At 36.6% G+C, this 20,879-nt stretch overlaps 1 protein-coding gene and 1 long non-coding RNA gene across 6 annotated transcripts in view; one reads left to right on the top strand and one right to left on the bottom strand.

Annotated features, from left to right (window-relative positions):
• Positions 1-20,879, top strand: part of PDE4D (phosphodiesterase 4D) — a 1,550,946-nt gene that overhangs the window by 864,318 nt on the left and 665,749 nt on the right. The window lies entirely within an intron of this gene.
• Positions 5,011-6,639, bottom strand: LOC119467037. 2 transcript variants are annotated; one of them, XR_005195557.1, is made up of 2 exons: positions 5,884-6,639; positions 5,011-5,638 (listed from the first exon to the last, which is right to left on the bottom strand). It is a non-coding gene; the product is annotated as an uncharacterized LOC119467037 (long non-coding RNA). The 2 variants fall into 2 exon arrangements; XR_005195558.1 differs by having other exon boundaries at positions 5,963-6,639.

Below are 20,879 nucleotides of genomic sequence, written 5' to 3'. Positions count from 1 at the left end.
AATTTGAGTGAGAGGGTTAGGCCTTTGTATCCCTGGTCACTTGAAGGTAGATGCTGGAACAAAGTGGTGTTCTTTAGCTAAGGCACTTTGCAAAGAGGGCTGACAGCTGAGAATACTTGCGGAACCTAGGAAAATGAGTCTCATTCTTGGAGGGGAATCTTCACATCTTCCGCACAAATGATGCTATATTTTGGAACCAGGAGGCATTGAGAAATGCCATGTGGTTAGATTCCTTCCTTCTTTTATTCTATCTTTGTTTATTTCTTTCTGACCCCTAACCTAGTACGTCTCCAAAAATACTTTTAGAAATTAGGCCATTAGTTATCATAAGGAAGGAAAGGAAATAATCATTTCCATAAAACTCAACTATTCTTTTAATATCAGATATGGATTGTTATTACACTCAACAATTATAATTATTAATATTTTCCATGGAAAATTAGTTTTTATATTGAATGACCGGAGTACTCCCCGGGACCTTCCCTGTCTATGTAAGACTAGCATTCTGTCAGCCAAATAGTATTTTGGAAGGAAGGTCCAGATAAAATTACTTTTTCATTCTGTATTAAAGAAAAGAAAAATGAACAATTTATTGAGCAGGCACTAAATATGACATAAAGTATCTATATATCTTTATTAGAAGTTGAGAAAAAATGAAACAGTACATAGATTTGAAAAGTTTTGCTCTCTTTAACCATTATTTTTATAAAATAAAAGTTTATTAACTAATGTATAAAAATAGCACTTTATAAAAACTGCAACATTAATAAACAAGTATTGATCTTTTATCAAGCTGCTACAATAAAATCGACTGTAATGTTAAACATGGTAGATATTACTTACCAAAAATCTTAGGCATTTAAAGTTATGTTTACTTATTTTTTTCAATAAGACACTTGGAAGTGTCACTTAAATCCCACTTAAGGAAAGGATATTGGCTAAAGGCTGCTGAGTCTTTTAAGATTCCAGTGAATTTTTTTCAGATTGTTCCTCAGTCAATTCAGGATACTTGTCATTGCTGGCTATACAGCGCAGTTCAGAGTTAGCCCTTGCAGACATACAAAGATAACTCAAGGCACTGATTTCTGCATCTTCAGCCTCCTCATTTTATGAACTATTAAAATTAATTCCCTGTAGAGATAATTTGCATCAATCAACAGAATACAAGAATTAGAAGAGCTTCTGAGGCTTTTCTGTGACTATAAGAGCAATTCTTTTATTGACTACCATAAACGTTAGATTTACTGAAAGGAAAAAGTGTTTTAAATTGAACCACCCTCTAATTTATTCATCTTAGTTCTGAAAACATGTGGGTAAAAGTTAATCATGTTGCTGAATCTAATTTTAAAAGTGGGAGGGAAAGTGCTGAATATTTTTCCTCTTTGAAATTACATGTTGTTTGCAATATTAGCCTGCCTGTATTTTTCATGTAAACCTTTTCTACATTGAAAACAAATTCAAAGTAAAGAATTTTTATTTTCAGGCTTAGACCTTAAGAATTGATGCTCTTTTTCTTTTACTTGTACACAAAAGTCTAAGCAGTTCTGAAGAAATGCTACAGGGACATTGGGTTGTTGCTAAGAAAAAAAAAAAGTTCATAAACTGTCCACATTTTAACAATCTAGTTGTTGATTGTTGTTTCCCAAAGTGGTGATTTTAAATGATTATTTTACTTAAGAACAGTACTATGTTTTTTTCTTCATTCATGCAACAAACATTTCCTGATGGATACCAAGCAAGAGTGACGTGTAGGCATGCCATCCTAGGTTGTGTTCTATAATGCCCAAGCTTCAGTAAAGGCCCCATTTTTGTTCTTACAAACTGCTTGTCTGGGGCCTCATGAAGGTACTGTTCCTGTTTCAGGAATAGGTCTATCCATCCTTGTCTTTTGGTTTCCTATCTGGATTCTACCATCTCCCCTTTGGCCATTCCCATCTCTAATCATTTCAAAATCCTGCCTCCCAAGCTAATCGGTCCAGCTTTTCTAATCTAGCTTCCCATTACTCATCATTTCAATTCCTTCTTCTGGCTCCCTATTGCTTTCCTAACCAATTTCAATTACTTATCCTTATCTTGAAGGCCATTCACCACTCTGCCCTGCTGACGTCTTTTTCTTATCACCTAAGATTCCTCCCCCGGCTCACACTTCTATAAGCAAGCACGTTCCCAAAGTATGAAAATGCTTTGGATTTATATCATGCTGTTTGCCTTGAAGAGCTTTATTCTCTTCCTCTTATCTTCTCAGAGACTAAAGTAACTTGGCTGTGGTTAAAAAATCACCAAGGCAGTAAAATCTTGTATTTTGTATACAACTTCCTTTCTAATGACCTCTCTGTGTCTTTACCTTACATTTGGCATTCACTTATAACCAAGGGTGTTTCTTAGGCAGCTGCCCTCTTTTCAGGTTGTGTCCTATGTAGTCGCAAGTGGCTATTCTTAATAAATCGTAGAATCAGAGAATTTAAGTACTGACAGGGATTTCCTATATATAAGAATCCAACTTCCCACTCGGCGTAGAAATCCATCTCAGAACATTCTTGATGCTTAAAATTGCCTTTTCATGAGAGAACATCAACTTCTAAGACAAGCTCTTTCCTTGTTGCCTAGGACTCATTTTTAGAAAAATGTTTTTTTTTTTTAATATTGAATTGTTTCCCTGCCACTTCCTCCCTTTTGCTGTGAGGCATGTTGCTAGAAAGATACAAGATAATTGTAATAATCTTTCTTTGCCTTGATAATACAAGTGAAAACACCAATAATTTCCTCCATTAAACCTTTTCTGTTTGGGATTAGATGCCTAAATTACTTCAAGGAGTCTTCTTGTGGAAACATTTTTGAGAATTTTCTTGTCTTGCTGCACCTCTGATTTGATAACTTGACCAGCAGACTTCACAAGAAACTTGCTGTCAGTGTTGGTCCAAATGTGGCCTATCAGTTACTGTGGTTAGTCATTTATATTCAAGATAGTTTTCATAACCTTAAATTGATAATTAGTCATCCTCTTTATTCTTTAATGACTGCAAAAGCTCACATTCATAGTGTTTTGGTTACTAAGGTATCCATAGGCTCAAAAACTCTTTAAAGTTATTGTGTAATGAAAATGTTAACCATATCTAAGAGTGTGGCTTGGAAAAAAGGCCTTGTTTTTCAATCTCATATTTTGAAGAACTACTGAGCTGTCACTGAAGAGTATTTTTAGAATTTTCGAATTGCTCACACATGAGCGCTTGGGGAATTGTTCAGTGAATATATCTTCTGAGCACTTTGTTCCTTGAAATTATCAAATCCTTCTTGGAATTTCTTTTACTCCCTATCTTGTGATGTGTGGGTGGGACTGGGACATTACCAACACAATTAGAACTTCATTTCTTTTTTTTTTTCTTAGTGAAATTGATTTTCCAAATGGTTTATGTATTTTATTCTATTAGAAGTTCTGTAATCCTCAAAAGTCTAAGTAGATCTAGCAGAGCTCTTATGGAAACTCTACATATACATATAATCACACAGAGAATTGAGAATTTGTATTTAGAGTTACGTATACCACTGGAATCACATTCATATTTCTATTACAGTGTACTGATTCTGGGTTAAGAATCACTAATTTAGTTCTACTTCATTTTACATATACATTTTCCTGAAAAGATATATAAAAATAAAATCATATGAATAAGTTATATGTTTAACAGTTCCATTCAGTCATCTCATAAGACAAAATTACTTTCTAAGTTAATTTTAATTCAGATCTTTATTTGTAGAATATTGGGTTTTAAATTTGAACACATATGTACAATTTTACCTTTTTCTTCAGAATACTTTAAAATGTTTTCACAATTGGAAATATCAAAAACATTTTTCTCTGTAAACCTTCAGCCTTCAGCCTTCTTCAGTCTTATCTGCAGTTATCCCCTGCACATGTAAATGATGTGGTAGAAGATACAGCTCAAGATGAATTTTAGTTATTTAAAGTGTATCATAACGTGAACATTTTACTAAACAGGTATAGGTACATTTTATTTGAACAGGTGTAGGTATACTTAAAATTATTAATCACTTTTAATTTTTACAAAAAACTTTGAAAATCTCTTATTTTTAAAAATAAATTTAAAATGTGTATGTATGAATAATGTATAAAGAAAGATAGGAAATATTACCATGGATTACACAGAACTCAGTGTATTGAAATTTACAGTTTTAAAATAACAGTCTTATTTTTATTATCTGAAGATTTCATTGATGGTATGTTTTCTTTTTATATTTGGCTTTAGTTTACCAATATTCACATATAAATTATTAAACAAAAATTGTACACCAGCTCTGTGGTCTCTCCTTTGTCATGTGTGAGTCGTATAATTTGCTGAACTTAATGAAAGCTTCCATTTCCACTTGAAGGCTGTGAATATGCCAGATTATGTGCATTTTGTAGTAAAGATTATGGAGCTGAACAAGTATGACAGACTTGTGAAATATATTGTCTACAAACTTCATCACTTTTGGTAAGAAATGCACAAAGCCTATCACGATGTCATTGCCAGCTTATATGTTTGTGAGTTTCAAAACACTTGCCGTACGTTAAGGACTAAAACTTCGTTTTATATATAAAGATATTTAAAAACGTATTTTTGGAGAGCTATGCATAAACAACCAACACTTAAAAGGCAAATTAAATTCAAAATGTTGTATAAGGAATATGATATTTAAAATTTTTAGTATAATCAAGAAAAAGATACAGTATTCTTTTATCAGTTGATTAACTGTTCATAGGATTTGGCCTATTTGTATTTCTGGATATCCAACAGAATCAGTCCCTTGAAATGCTGAATATCACAATTTGTAGTTCAGCTAATAGATTTATATCCATTTTATTACTTAGTCATAATATAGAGGAAGTTGCCTCTTCATATCCCAGGGAAGATATGGTAATTGACAAGGAGTGGGTCCAGGTTTTATGGCACCTGAGGTGTTGCACAGCTCTAGGAGTCCCTTTTAAGAGAAATGGACACATCACTGGAATAATCTATTGAATGTAGTGATTGAATATTTATTTAGAACATAAAAATAAATCACAACAGATTATAAAATTAATGCTGACAAATTCTGCAAGGATAACAAAACTTATAAAATTAATTTTTAGAAAATTGCTTGACGCATTTCTGTGATTTTTTTGGGTCTATAGTTTTGGCTCTATATAAACTGCTGTTTATTCTCTGATTGCCTCCTCATTTGACATAGTTCTGTTACGTTTTCTGTGTTGAGAATAATAAGATAATGCAGTCTTTTCTCTAGTATGATTGATTATAATCTGTCATTTTGTTACTGTTAGTTTAGAAAAGTTGCATCAATTTTCTCAATTTGTTATTTGTGATTTCATATACATTCTTAGGACTATGATGAAACGGGAAATAACTCTATCAAATGTCTTTCATCTGTGAACTGTAAGATTTGGAAGAATTTTCAAAGACCAGCTCCTGGCTTTATAAGTTTTGAACATTGTGTCTCCTTCACTCCACACAACTTTGTGTTGCCTGAAGCTCTGGGCACATTGATTTTGCAGTGATCTGTAGGCTTGCACTTTCATGTTGCCAGCACCATGGTAATCATGAGTGTTCGTGGAAGCTACATCTGGACAGCCAGCAAGAACCTAAGGGTACATGGAAGAGACTGAGAACCACAAGAATGTTATCACATCAAACGGAAACTAAGTGTATCTTTAACAGTTTCCAATTAGCCAGATCCCGAAGCAGACCACAGTCACCCAATGCCACCTAACCCAAAGGGAAAGCATGATAGAGGCAAAATTAATATGTAGACATTGATCTTAAACTTCTGCAGTTAAAATATCTCACTCACGCAAAATTCCAAAAGCGAAGGAGCATGCCAACCCACCCCTAGAGCCTTTTCCAATGCCTTAGAAAAGTGTTTATGCAAGTGAGAGGCCCTGAAGCTTCACCCTTCCTAGCCTCACAGTAATTCCACCTCTGTAGTAGACAGAAACATTTCTAGACCACAAGAACTCTGTTTGGCTAAGGAAACAAAGAAGTTGTCCTTACAGTTAAACAGAAATAGTTCTTTTTTTTTTTTTTTTTTTTTTTTTCCTAGAGTTCAGCACCATTTCTCAAGGGATTTTTCTTAGACGTTATTTTTATGAAGTCTCTTCCACAGGTTCTTTTTGATAGCCAATAATTCACACATGACACTATTTCTTTAAATCACTCCAGTCCTTGACTAGTGTAATCTTTTTGGGGAGAAAACAGGAGGGCTCCAGTAGGCTTCAAGTGTTCATTTATTTTCCAATTTTTGACTTGCATAGGAAGAAGTAATCTCTTTCTTGTGAAATATTCCCCTTGATTTATTTTAAAGAACCAAATGGCATTGTCTGATAATGGGATGAAAACCCAATTCACTGAACAGAATGTGCTATTTGTAATCTGGATTGTCCTTTAGGCTTTTTGGCATAGTCCTCAAGAAGCTGAGAATTTGTTATTTTATTTATTAAAACACACACGCACATACGCACATGTTTGCATAAGAAATAAAAATGCTGTAAGCTGAAATAGGCAGGATATTTCACCTGAAAAGCCTGAAATAAATGATGATGAGAACCTATGAACTAAGTTCCAGTGTAAACAAGTGGGTTATTTAAATTCTCATTATAGAAACTTCCAGTGAGCAATGCAGCATGACCGTGGGACCATAATTCAGGAACAATCTGTACAACAAAATATAGAGGCATTAATTTTGTTATATTTGCAGCCCACATACTGTAATACCAGATTTGCTCCTGTTGTTCTGCCTAAAGATGAATCAGGAACCTCTGATATAGCCATTCCTAAAAGACAACAATGGATTCAGAATGTGAGACTGAGAGAAATCCTAGAAGTCTGACCTTCAGATCAGTTTAACTGCAGATCAATAATACATTACTTAGACCCATGCAGTACCAAAAAATCTCCTCAGATGGCTGCCAAGGTACTATTTTATCTTAAATAAGCTGGTTGAGAGCAGTCAATATAGATAAATTTTTCCCACTGACGATTTGCTGATTCAGAGAACGTGCAACATCCAACCACGAAATAGATAAAGCTCAGGCCTGCCCTATAGAATATGGTCACCTGGCTTTCCTGTTCTCCTGTAAATGTCTTACCAGAAGAATAGCACTTAAGCCCTTAATGTTCATTTAAACCAAGGCTTGTTCTAAATTCCCTAGATGCCATCTCATACATTATTACATCTCTCTTGGCATACTTCTCTTCTTGAAGTGTGTAACATTTATATACCGTCTAAAAATGTTGAGTATTATTTATATTGAGGGAGGGGGCAGATCCAGGTCTATGGCCTTATGTGTTATTAGTGAATTATAATTCTTAGGGTAATAGGCCATGATAAAAGTCACATGTTAGGAAAACTTTAATCCAGTAGGGAAAATTTCCAATATTTTTCAAAGTAATTTGCCACATTTGTATACAAATTATATAGGCATTTTTGATAGTGTCCTTGCTTTTTTGTCAACGTGAAGAGGTGTAAATGTAAATCAATGCTAATTGTGCTGTGCTAACACAAAGGGTTAATTTGAGTATTATCCTATTCCATCAGTTCATTTTCACCATACATTTTTGTCTTTAGAAAATTATTTTTAAAACTCCACTGGAAAAAAATATATACATATATATAAAATAACCTACATGTGAAGTATACAATTTAGTAAATTTTGACATAAGTATACATATCAAAATTACCCAAACTGAGATAGCACTCATGTATATATTACCCCCAAACATTTCCTCTTGTGTCTTTGTCATTCCTTCCTCCAGCCTTTTCCCAGAACTCTCACCTTCCCCAGGCTCATCAATACTCAGCTGAAACCTCGAGAGGGGACCTGTATGTCCCTGAGTTCTCTCTCAGGGGCACTTTCTCCTCTCTGTCACTCTGTTCAGCAAATTCTAGCTACCTTGACCTCCCTGAATTCTCAGCTCCATCTCTTCAACTTAGGGAGACTTTTGGGATCAGTGAGGGACACCCTCTTCTTATGTTGAGACCTGGAAACGCTCCAGGTCCAGCATTATATACTGGGGCAACCATTGGTGTCATCTCATTGCATTCCTTTTCTATAATCGCCATGCTAAGCTAACTGTTGCCTAAGGTCTGAAAACTGTTGTTTCATTCACTTTGTCCAGTTTTGCCATTCTTTCATGAGCAAGCATAAACCTGGCTCCTTTAGACAAGAAGCAGAAGTCTCCCTAGTGACTGTATTTACTTCATTATTATTGTCAGCTTTGGAAAAAAAATTGTGGAGATCAACTATTTTATACTATTTAAGTAAGTTTTATATTGATTTTACTCAAACAGAAGGAGTTTATTCGAAATATTTTGTTATACAGCTTATAACAAATAATTGTATGAAAATTAGAAAAATCAGATGAACAGATTTCTTTTTTTACAAGACTTCTTGTGGTTATAGAATGACTCTAACATTTTGTAGTAGATTTTTTAGAATTTTGTTCTTAGTGCATGCATTAGTCTGTTTTCACGCTGCTGATAAAAGCATACCTGAGACTGGGAAGAAAAAGAGGTTTAATTGGATTTGCAGCTCCACGTGGCTGGGGAGGCCTCAGAATCATGGCAAAAGTTGAAAGGCACTTCCACATGGTAGTGGCAAGAGAAAATGAGGAAGATGCAAAAGCAGAAACCCCTGATAAAACCATCAGATCTCGTGAGACTTATTCACTACCATGAGAATAGTATGGGGGAAACTGGCCCATGATTCAAATGATCTCCTACTGAGTCCCACCCACAACACATGGGAATTATTGGAGTATAATTCAAGATGAAATTTGGGTGGGGATGCAGAGCCAAACCATGTTAGTGCATATGTTTAGAGGGACATAGAAAACTACACAAATGTAATAAGAATATATGCATATTGTTATGAAATGAAAACTTTCGAAATTTTAAAAGTAGTAAATATTTTTTAGTAAAATATGCAGACAGTAAAAGGTGAAAACTGTTCTGTTCCCATTCCCAGAGAAAACTTTACTTAAATTTTACATAGTTTTTTCCTGAGTTCTTCCTATACCTGAAAAACACACTGGATTATTTTTGTATACAAAAGAAAAGAAATTGTTTTATACATATTTCCTTTTCTTTCACTCTTTTCCTTTTCACTTAATTCATTCAGATAAATGTTACCATTCGAATGGCCTCTGATGATTTCTTTATATAAATGAACCATTATATAGTTAACCAATTTACTGACAGACATTTATATTGCTCCTAAGATGTTGCTGTTCATTTGACTGTTTCTTTAGTTTTAATTTCTAGACAAGTTGCTACATCAAAAATAATGTACACTTAATATTGCAATAGTTATAAGTAAATCTGTCCTTTTTCCCTGCAATCTGTGAATGTCTACTTTCAAAAACCTACTTTAAACTCTTAGCATCATATTGTCTTCTAAATCTTTGCCAAAAATTAATGTAAGTGAATATTCAATTTTAATTGTCACTTATTTGATTGCTAGTAAGATTTAGATTTCATTCTGTTTACTAGCCTTTTTAGGGGGATAAGCATTCTCTGCCTATGGACTTTGCCTGGTTTTATATTGATGTGTTCATCTTTTTCTTATTTCCTCATTTGTAAATATCATTTTAAAGTGCTTTTAAAAAGACAGTTTTTTTCACTTTTAAGACTCCTGTTGTGATTATTATTAAAGTTAGATTTAGAGAAAAACTGGGAAGAATTTGATGCTTTAGCAATATTCGGTCTCCTTCCCAGAATATGGCAGAGAAAGGAAAAGGAGGGATTCTGATGTAACACACGGAAAGTTGGCAGTGTGGGAGTGATGGATACGTTCATTCCCTTGCTTGCGATGATGGTCTCACTGGTGTATACATTTGCAGTACTTGTCATATTGTACACTTTAAATATATGCTGTTTATTTCTTTCAATTATATCTCAATGAAACTTTATTTTTTTAAGTAGCACCGAACATGCAATAGCTTTTAACCAAAAGTAAAAACTAAGTTTGGTCAGAATATTTCTGTGCTATCTTGGTTAGATTTCTTCTGTCACAGTTATAATGGCTTTCTAAAATAAATTGGGAAGCCAAAGAAAGTCACTTTAACCTTCAAGAGTAAGGAAACTGAACCCGTAAAAAAGTGCTTTCAAGTCAGACTCAGCTTTTAAAAAAACCTGAAAAATAAACGTGACTTTTGAGTAGCATTATATGGGGAAAATTGTCTATAAATCTCTGAGAACAAAGGTGAGTGCAGACTACACAAGAGGCAAATAAAGAGATATGGAATTGCTTTAAATCTGAATCATGGAGTTAACGAATGATACTGCCATTGTGATACATTTTTAGAGAACAGTATTAAGAAAGAAGCACACTCAAAAATGGCTTTATTATTATTTTTGTGTGTGTGTGCAAGAGGTAGCAATTGAATGAGGTTCCAAAAAGCAGTGTGGGCTTGAATCGCACACATATTTATCAGGCAGGATTTATACAGTTGAGAAAGGTGACTGAAGAAGATAGTGGAAGGATATGCTACTGGAAAAAGCTGCCAAGTGACAGACATAGGGCTGTGAGTCAGCCAGGGCTGAGGCTCTCTCTGTCCAGTGCGACAGCAGGCTGTGTCTCCACAGCGGGGACTGCCTGAGAGCACTGGGCTCTGACTCAGCCATTGTAGCACGCAGGCACTTGTATACATTTCCATGAGATGACTTGAAACCTACTTTGCCATAAGAATGAGATAAATTTTGAATTCAAAACTTAAAATATCTTGATTAGAAGTAGGAGGAGGAAGAGAAAGGAAAGGCAATAACAAGTTATTTATTGATTAATTTGTTGCAGCTCGCTGAAGGGTGAGGGAAAGAACTCTGGCCGCAGAGTCAGCAAGCCAGGGCTCAAGTTTCGATTTGGGCATTTCCCAGCTGTGAAACAACAGAAAAAGTTGTTTAGCTTTTCGGAACCTCAATTTCCTTAGATCTGTAAATTAGCAATAAAAATTAGTGTGCCTTCCAAGGTTATGTTAAAAATCAAATGTCTTATGCCTGTGTAAATCTTTTTCCAAATATAATAGACACCAAAAATATTGGGCATTCTTGTGATGATGTTTGTTCTTCACTGGGAGCATTGATGGATTGATTGATAGTTACTTTTCAATAATTTTTTGTTTCATATTCAGTCTAGTTTTAAATTTGCCAATTTTAAATCAGTATTGTTTAAAATAAGACTAAAGCTGTTCTTTAGGTTGAGGCATTAATGTTTAAAAAAAAAAGCAGAGAGTTTTTACAGAGCTTTTACATCAGTTGCAGTGACTTTGGACAATAATTAAAGAAACTTTCTGCGTAACCCCATCCCACAACACACAACACAACACACACACATACACTATTTAAAATTGGGAGGGTTGATATTATGAACTCCTGTAAAACCAGACTGATTTGTGTTTATCATGAATATGTGGGTCTGTGTCCTGGGTTGCTATGTATTTCCACTGTGCCCATTGACCATTTCTACCAGGATGCCTTAAAGGCACCTCAGACTCAGCAAATTCAATTTGAATCTCATTATGTACTCCCCAGTTGTTCAGCTAGAAGCCTTCAGGCCACCTGTGACTTTTCTTTCCCCTTGAATCTCTCCTCAGCCTCCCGTGGATCAGTCTCTACCCTGTGGATTCTGTCTTGTGAATACCTTTTCTGCATTCCCTCATCTGCAATTCTATTACCACTGCCCGAGTTTAGGTTATGGGGTTCTCAGTCTTTAGTCTTCTCTCTCCCACAACCCACCCATCACTACCAGCAAGAACTATCTTTCTAAAGCACCAATTATCTTTACAAAACAGAAGACTTTCTCTTCCCTTATAGGAATTTAACTTTAAAGTATAGTGAGATAAATTAGCCAAAACATATACAAAGAAGCTGTTCATCATAGTATTGTTTATAACAGTAAACAAAGCAGAAAACCCTTAATATCTCAAAAATGGATCAGTTGGATCAATAGACTACACATGCTAGTCATTGAATTGGTATTACATATGTATATTTAATAATTTGGAAAATGACTGATAATATAAAAATTATTGAATAATGTGCATAGAAATATTTGTGGAGAGTGTTGTATGATATATAAAGATTTCTATATAGTAAAATTTAGTAAGAATTTTTCTCATCCTACTTCCCACAAAACAAAAGCAAAATAAAACTAAAATAGAACAAAAATTCTGCTATGTAGCCCTTTACAAAAGATGGTGCTTCTGGCTAGAAATTGTGATTGACGAAAATCCTATAACTCAGTACCTGTGAAATGCCATGTAACAAATTTACTAATGTCCTAAAAGTTATGAGAACTGAGGGCTTCAGGACATCCCATATCTTCATTTGTTGTAGAATCTTTTATTTAAAACACTGTATGCTGTCATTAATCCACTGTCATATTCCCTCTATTTACTGCTGTGTTTTCTCCTTAGATTTCTTTTTAAAAACTGTAGGCCAAAGAAAAGTGATGCCATAAGGATTGGGAGGCAGAGGGTGGGGGCACTGAGAAAGCATTGCTGCCCTCAGGTTAAGCTCTGTATCTGTCTCTCAGTTAAGGTCCCTGATAGGAGTTAATTATTCTCTAACATGTATGTTGGCTCTTTACTGTCTTTTAAGTAGCATTTATGATGAATTCCTTTTATTAAATGGTGGTATTATAGTACCTGATGTTATGCATAGACTTGCTTAGTCAGCAAATCATCACCTTTTCTTTCTCCCTTCTTTTGAAAGACTTGTGACACCAAGGCTCAATATTTGTATGTTCAAACGCGCGCGCGCGCGCACACACACACACACACACACACACACACACATATTCCTCCAACTAGCTTTGCAATTTGCATACATTTCGATTCTGGTGGGCTATTATTTTTATAAAAATGCTTTTATTCAATTCTATCTCATGGAGTGGGTTAGAATTTTCTTTGTTTTTTGCTTTAATGATAACCCGTTGCCTAGTAAGTCTCTTAATTATTGCCAGAAAAAAAACAAAAAACCGAAATGATTAGAACTAATCCCTTCTCAAATCACTTTACTTTCTTCCTAATTTCCTGTCCATTCTCTATACACTCAGATCTCTTTTTTATGAAATATATTTGGCATGAGTAATAACATTAAGTCAAGTAATATGAATCATTTTATCTGGTTAAAAGTCTGCACACAAAGAGTAGTGGAGAATTTGGAAAATATAGCTAAGTAATACTGGAACTTTTGATATTTCCCTAGTTACTTGCCATATTCAAAAGATGGGTGTTTGAAGTGAATAGCAGAATAGTACCTTATTATAGTCCATATTAAATAATATTTATGGCTTTCAATATAAGTATTAATTTTTTGTTTTGATAGCATGTATCACACAAACTTTATTCTTTTTTTTTTTCCTTTATGATATTTATTTATTTATTTGTATTATACCTTAAGTTCTGGGATATATGTCCACAACATGTAGGGTGGTTACATAGGCGTACATTTGCCATGGTGGTTTGCTGCTCCCATCAACCCATAATCCACATGAGATATTTCTCCTAATCTTATCCCTCACCTTGCCTCCCATCCCCCGACAGGCACCAGTGTGTGATGTTCCCTTCCCTATGTCCATGTGTTCTCATTGTTCAACTCCTACTTATGAGTGAGAACCTGCAGTGTTTGGTTGTCTGTTTCAGTGTCAGTTTGCTGAGAATGATGGCTTCCAGCTTCATCCATGTCCCTGCAAAGGACATGAACTCATTCTTTTTTATGACTGCATAGTATTCCATAGTGTGTATATGTGCCACATTTTCTTTATCCAGTCTAACATTAATGGGCATTTGGGTTGGTTCCAAGACTTTGCTATTGTGAAAGTGCCGCAATAAACATACCTGTGCATGTGTCTTTATAGTCGAGTGATTTATATTTCTTTGGGTATATACCCCATAATGGGATTGCTGGGTCAAATGGTATTTCTAGTTCTAGATCCTTGAGGAATCACCACACTGTCTTCCACAGTGATTGAACTAATTTACACTCCTACCAACAGTGTTAAAGCCTTTCTATTTCTCCATATCCTCTCCTGCATCTGTTGTTTCCTAACTTTTTCATGAGCACCATTCTAACTGGCATGAGATGATATCTCATTGAGGTTTTGATTTGCATTTCTCTAATGACCAGTGATGATGAGCTTTTTTTCATATGTTTGTTGGCCACATAAATGTCTTCTTTTGAGAAGTGTCTGTTCATATACTTCACCCACTTTTTGATGGGGTTGTTTTTGTCTTGTAAATTTGTTTAAGTTCCTTGTAGATTCTGGATATTAGCCCTTTGTCAGATGCATAGATTGCACAAATTTTCTCCCATTCTGTAGGTTGCTGGTTCATTCTGATGATAGTTTCTTTTGCTATGCAGAAGCTCTTTAGTTTAATGAGATCCCATTTGTCAGTTTTGGCTTTTGTTGCCATTGCTTTTGGTGTTTTAGTCATGCAGTCTTTGCCCATGCCTATGTCCTGAATGGTATTGCCTAGATTCTCCTCTAGGGTTTTTATGATTTTAGGTCTTACGTTTAAATATTTAATCCATCTTGAGTTAATTTTTGTATAAGGTATAAGGAAGGGGTCCAATTTTAGCTATCTGCATATGGCTAGCCAGTTTTCCCAATACTGTTTATTAAATAGGGAATCCTTTCCCCATTGCGTGTTTTTGTCAGGTTCGTTACAGATCAGATTGTTTCATGTCTCTGCCTCCTTCAGTTCTGCTCTGATCTTAGTTATTTCTTGTTTTCTGCTAGCTTTTGAATTTGTTTGCTCTTATTTCTCTAGTTATTTTAATTACATGTTAAGGTGTCAATTTTAGATCTTTCCTGCTTTCTCCTGAGGGCATTTTAGTGCTATAAATTTTCCTCTAAACACTGCTTTAGCTGTGTCCCAGAGACTCTAGTATGTTATGTCTTTGTTCTCATTGATTTAAAAGAACTCATTTATTTCTGCCTTAATTGTGTTATTTACCCAGTAGTCATTCAGGAACACATTGTTCAGTGTCCATGTTGTTGTGTGGTTTTGAGTGAGTTTCTTAATCCTGAGTTCTAATTTGATTGCACTGTGGTCTGAGAGACTGTTTGTTATGATTTTTGTTCTTTTGCATTTGCTGAGGAATGTTTTACTTCTAATTATGTGGTCTATTTTAGAATAAGCACTATGTGGTGCTGAGAAGAATGTATACTCTGTTGATTCAGGGTGGAGATTCTGTGGATGTCTATTAGGTTCTCTTGGTCCAGACCTGAGTTCAAAGTCCTGATATCCTTTTTAATTTTCCATCTCATTGATCTAATATTGACAGTGGGGTGTTAAAGTCTCCCACTATTATTGTCTGAGAGTCTGAGTCTCTTTGTGGGTCTCTAAGAACTTGCTTTATGAATCCGGGTGCTCCTGTATTTGATGCATTTATATTTGGGATAGTTAGCTCTTCTTGTTGCAATGATCCCTTACCATTATGGAAAGCTTTTATCTTTTTTGATCTTTGTTGGTTTAAAGTCTGTTTTACCAGAGACTAGGATTGCAACCCCTGCTTTGTTTTACTTTCCATTTGCTTAATAAATCTTCCTCCATCCCTCTGTTTTGAGCCTATGTGTGTCTTTGCATGTGAGATGGGTTTCCTGAATAGATCACACTGATGGGTCTTGACTCCTTATGTAATTTGCCAGTGTGTGCCTTTTTACATTTAGCCATTTACATTTAAGGTCAGTTTTGTTGTGTGTGAATTTGATCCTGGCTTTATGATGCTAGCTGGTTATTTTTCCCATTAGTTAATGCAGTTTCTTTATAGCATAAATGGTCTTTACATTTTCATTTGTTTTTGTGGTGGCCAGTACTAGGTTTTCCTTTCCATAGTTAGTGTTTCCTTCAGAAGCTCTTGTAAGGCAGGCCTGGTAGTAACAGAATCCGTCAGCATTTGCTTGTCTGTAAAGGCTTTTATTTCTCCTTCACTTATGAAGCTTAATTTGGCTGGATATACAATTCCGGGTTAAAATTGTTTTCTTTAAGAATTTTGAATATTGACCCCTACTGTCTTCTGGCTAATAGGGTTTCTGCAGAGAGATCCACAGAAATCTAATGGGTTTCCCTTGATGAGTAACCTGACCTTTCTCTCTGGCTGCCCGTAACATTTTTTCCTTCATTTCAACCTTGGTGAATCTGACAATTATGTGTGTTGGGGTTGCTCTTCTCTAGGAATATCTTTGTGGTGTTCTCTGTGTTTCCCGAATTTGAATGTTGGCCTGTATTGCCAGGCTGGCGAAGTTCTCCTGGATAATATCCTAAAGAGTGTTTTCCAACTTGGTTCCATTCTCTCCATCACTTTCAGGTACACCAATCAAACATAGGTTTGGTCTTTTCACATTGTCCTCTATTTCTCAGAGGCTTTGTTCATTCCTTTACATTCTTTTTTTCTTTAATCTTTTCTTCAAGCTTTATTTCATTAAGTTGATCCTCAGTCTCTGATATCCTTTCTTTTGCTTGATTAATTTAGCTATTGATACTTGTGTACGCTTCACAAAGTTCTCGTGCTGTGTTTTTCAGCTCCGTTAGGTCATTTATGTTCTTCTCTAAACTGGTTATTCTATTTAGCAATTCTTCTACCCTTTTTTCAAGGTTCTTAGCTTCCTTGCATTGGGTTAGAACAATGCTCTTTTTAGCTCAGAGGAGTTGGTTATTACCCACCTTCTGAAGCCTGCTTTTGTCAGTTTGCAAACTCATTGTCCATTGAGTTTTGTTCCTTTGCTAGTAAGGAGTTGTGATCCTTTGGAGGAACAGAGGTATTCTGGTTTTTGGAGTTTTTAGCCTTTTTGCATTGGTTTTTCCCCATCTTTGTGGATTTATCTACCTTTGGTCTCTGCCATTGGTGACCTTCGGATGGATTTTTGCATGGTCATCTTTTTTATTGATGTTGGTGCTATTGCTTTCTGTTTGTTAGCTTTCTGTCTAATGGTCAGACCCCTATTCTGCAGTCTGCTGGAGTTTTCTGGGGGTCCACTCCTGATCCTGTTTGCCTGAATATCACCAGCAGAGGCTGCAGAACAGCAAAGATTTCTGCCTGCTCCTTCCTCTGGAAGCTTTGTCCCAGAGGGGTACCTGCCAGATGCCAGCCAGAGCTCTCCTGTATGAGGTGTTTGTTGACCTCTGCTGGGAGGTGTCTCCCCATCAGGAGGCAGGTGGGTCAGGGACCCACTTGAGGAGGCAGTCTGTCCCTTAGCAGAGCTCAAGTGCTGTGCTGGGAGATCCTCTGCTGTCTTCAGAGCCAGCAGGCAGGAACGTTTAAGTCTGCTGAAGGTGTGCCCATAGCCACCCTTGTCCCCAGGTGCTCTATCCCAGAGAGATTGGAGTTTTATCTATAAGCTCCTGACTGGGGCTGCTGCCTTTCCTTCAGAGATGCCCTACCCAGAGAGTAGGAGTCTAGAGAGGCAGTCTGGCTACAGTGGTTTTGCTGAGCTGCGGTGGCCTCCCCCAAGGTCTAAACTTCCAGGCAGCTTTGTTTACACTGTCAGGGGAAAACCAACTGCCTACTCAAGCCTCAGTTATGGCAGACCCCCACCCCCACCAAGCTGGAGTATCCCAGGTCAACTTCAGACTGCTGTGCTGGCAGCGAGAATTTCAAGCCAGTGTATCTTAGCTTGCTGGGCTCTGTGGGTGTGGGATCTGCTGGGCAAGACCCCTTGGTTCCCTGGCTTCATTCAGCCCTGTTTCTAGGGGAGTGAACGGTTCTGTCTCACTGGTGTTTCAGGTACCACAGGGATACAAAAAAAAAAAAAAAATACCTGCAGCTAGCTTGGTATCTGGCCAACTTGCTGCCCAGTTTTGTGCTTGAAACCCAGAGCCCTTATGGTGTAGACACCTCAGGGAATCTCCTGGTCTGTGGGTTATGACAACCATGGGAAAAGCATAGTATCTGGGCCGGATAGCACCATCCTTCACAGCAAGGTGTTCCTCATGGCTTCCCTTGGCCAGGGGAGGGAGTTCACCAACCCCTTGGGCTTCCCTGGTGAGGCATTACCCCACCCTGCTTCTGCTCACCTTCTGTGGGCTGCACCCACTGTCTAGCCAGTCCCAATGGTATGAGCTGGGTACGTCAGCTGGAAATGTGGAAATCACCCACCTTCTACATTGATCTCACTAGGAGCTGCAGACTGGAGCTGTTCCTATTTGACCACCTTTATTCTTTCTTTATAATTGAAAAATAACAATCTTACAATCCTTATCTCCACAAACAAAAGCAAAGAAATTATCTCAGTAATATGGTTTTGTGTAAAGTTGCTCTTTTTTATTGTTGGCAGCAGCATAAGGAATAAGAGAAGAAATAGTTAAGAGCACAGGTGGGCTCACATCTACTCTCCAGCACTTACTAGCTGGGGAACTTCGGGCAACTCACCTAAACTGTTTAAGCACTAGTTTCCTCTTCTGAAAGATGGTAATTGTTATTGTACATAATTGATAGTATCATGAGATAAAATGAAATAATGCAAGTAAAGTTATTGGCCATGTGCTTGGTACAAAAAAAATACTCAAAAGCTGCTTTAAAGACATTTTTTATTCTAGGAGCCATTCCTCACAACATGAGAAATGGTGCCTTTTGCTTACATTTTACTTTGCATTTCACAAGGTGTCTTCAAGAGTATGACCTCATTTTATTCCTACCACAAACATGAGACATATAAAGTGTTAGCTACATTTTCTAGGGAAAAAACTGAGTGTTAGGAAAATTAAGTGACTCAGCCAAGAGTCTGTACTTCATCTGTAGCAGGACCAGGACCAATGAAAGTGCCTCTTGATAAGATCATACCTGAGGCTAGCAGACACATACAGGCCTCCTACAACATAGGTAGCCATGTTTAGTGTAGGCAGCAGTTGGGCTTCTGTGTATTCATTTCTGGCACTGGATGCTTCTTCTATTATAGAAGTTGTGACCTTGTCACTCATTGAGCAGATGGCATTGCTTGATTAGAGTCAGGCTATATTTAGAACATTTCTGTAAAGCCTTTCTCATTTGGGCAAACATTTCTGTCAATTGAAGTGGTTTCTTTTCACTAACTGAGCAAACAAAATCATGGGCTATCCACTCATACAGGCTTTCTACCACCCCTATTTTCAGGAAGGCAAGTATTGAGCTTATATTTTCAGAATATATTTTCAACTTCCTACACTCTTAAGAGAACATTGAAGTCTCTTTGATGAAGGCGAGGGTCTATAAACATGCACTTATTCATTATAAGGGAATTTTGTCTGTCTTCATAGAAAAATGACTTTAAGAAATAGATATCTGCTGAAGCCAGATATATGAGTGTCAGGCTGGACACATAAAAGACAAGGAAAGGCAGTGGGGAAAAGGCTGAGAAAAGAGTAGACTTTACATCACAATGCTTAAGTTAATCTAAAATGTAAGCTATAAAATAGCCAAAAACTGTGTATAGATGTATGTGTGTATGTGTGCATATGCGTGTATGTGTGTATGTGTGCATATGCGTGTATGTGTATGTATCTCCATACTTCAAAGGCTAATATACACAGATAGATTCAACAATCAAATATGGAGTTTGTTTTGAACAGAAAGCCAAATAAGACACCTTTGCTAGACTTTAAAATTTTATTTTAACTGAAACTACAGTATGGATATAACCATATAAACTAATCTATTTACTTGTAAAATTAATTGTTTCATTGTCTTTGAATCAGATGTGAGTGTATTTGGATGATAGGTCAAGGTAGTCAAAGAAAGTATAACAAGAAGTCACTGAGACTTATTATAGGGATCAGGCTAACTCAGACTTCTCTCTTGACTCTGCCACATAAGACCAATATTAGGCAAGTTATTTTCATATTTTTGAACTTGAAATTCTCATCTGATAACTGGAGACACTAATGCCTAACTCATAGGGTAGCTGTGAGGATTAAACAGCATGCACAGTTTGTATGGCTTCCTCATCAAGTTGATACTTGCATTAGTCAGCTAGGGCTGCCATAGAAAATGCCACAAGCTAGGTGCCTTAAGCAACAGAACTTTTTTATCTCATAGTTCTGGAGGAGTCTGAGATCAAGGTGTTGGCAGGGTTGGTTCTTTCTGAGGGCTGCGAGAAAGGATCTGTTTCAGGTCCTTTCTTTAGCTTGTGGATAGCCTTCTCTCTGTGCTTTTCCTTTGTCTTCTCTCTGTACATGTCTCTGTGTCCAAATTTCCCTTTTACTACAAGGACACCATTCACATTGAAATAGGGCTCATTTTACTCCTGTCTGACCTCATCTTAACTAATAACATCTGGAAAAACCCATTTCCAAATAATGTCCCATTCTGGGGTACTGAAAGGTTAGGACTTTAACATAAATTTTGATAGGGGGAAGAATGCTATCCATAACAACACTCAGAGATCACTTTCTCTGACAGACCATGCTTAACCCCTGATATTGTTTGCCTGTGTCCCTACCCAAATCTCATACTGAATTGTAGTTCCCATAATCTTCACGTGTTGTGGAAGATAATTGAATCATGGGGGCAGTTACGCTCATGCTGTTCTCATGGTAGTGAGTGAGTTCTCACAAGATCTGATGGTTTTATAAGGGGCTTCCCCCTTTTGTTCAGCACTTCTCCTTGCTGCTGCCATGTGAAGAAGGACGTGTTTGCTTCCCCTTCTGCCATAATTGTAAGTTTCCCAAGGCTTCCCCAGCCGTGCTGAACTGTGAGTCAATTAAACCTCTTTCCATCATAAATTACTCTATTAGCAGCATGAGAATGGACTAATACAACCACCTTTTCTAAGAACAGTCCTACCCTTTCCCAGCACCTGCAGTCCCTTGCCCTACATGATATGTAAAAGTAAATCACAGAATTATTTATTT

Source organism: Cebus imitator, unplaced genomic scaffold (assembly GCF_001604975.1).
Source record: "Cebus imitator isolate Cc_AM_T3 unplaced genomic scaffold, Cebus_imitator-1.0 Scaffold255, whole genome shotgun sequence".
In the NCBI taxonomy this organism is placed as follows: Eukaryota; Metazoa; Chordata; class Mammalia; order Primates; family Cebidae; genus Cebus; species Cebus imitator.
Note: the sequence above shows the minus strand (reverse complement) of the source record. Positions and strands in the feature narration are given on the sequence as shown.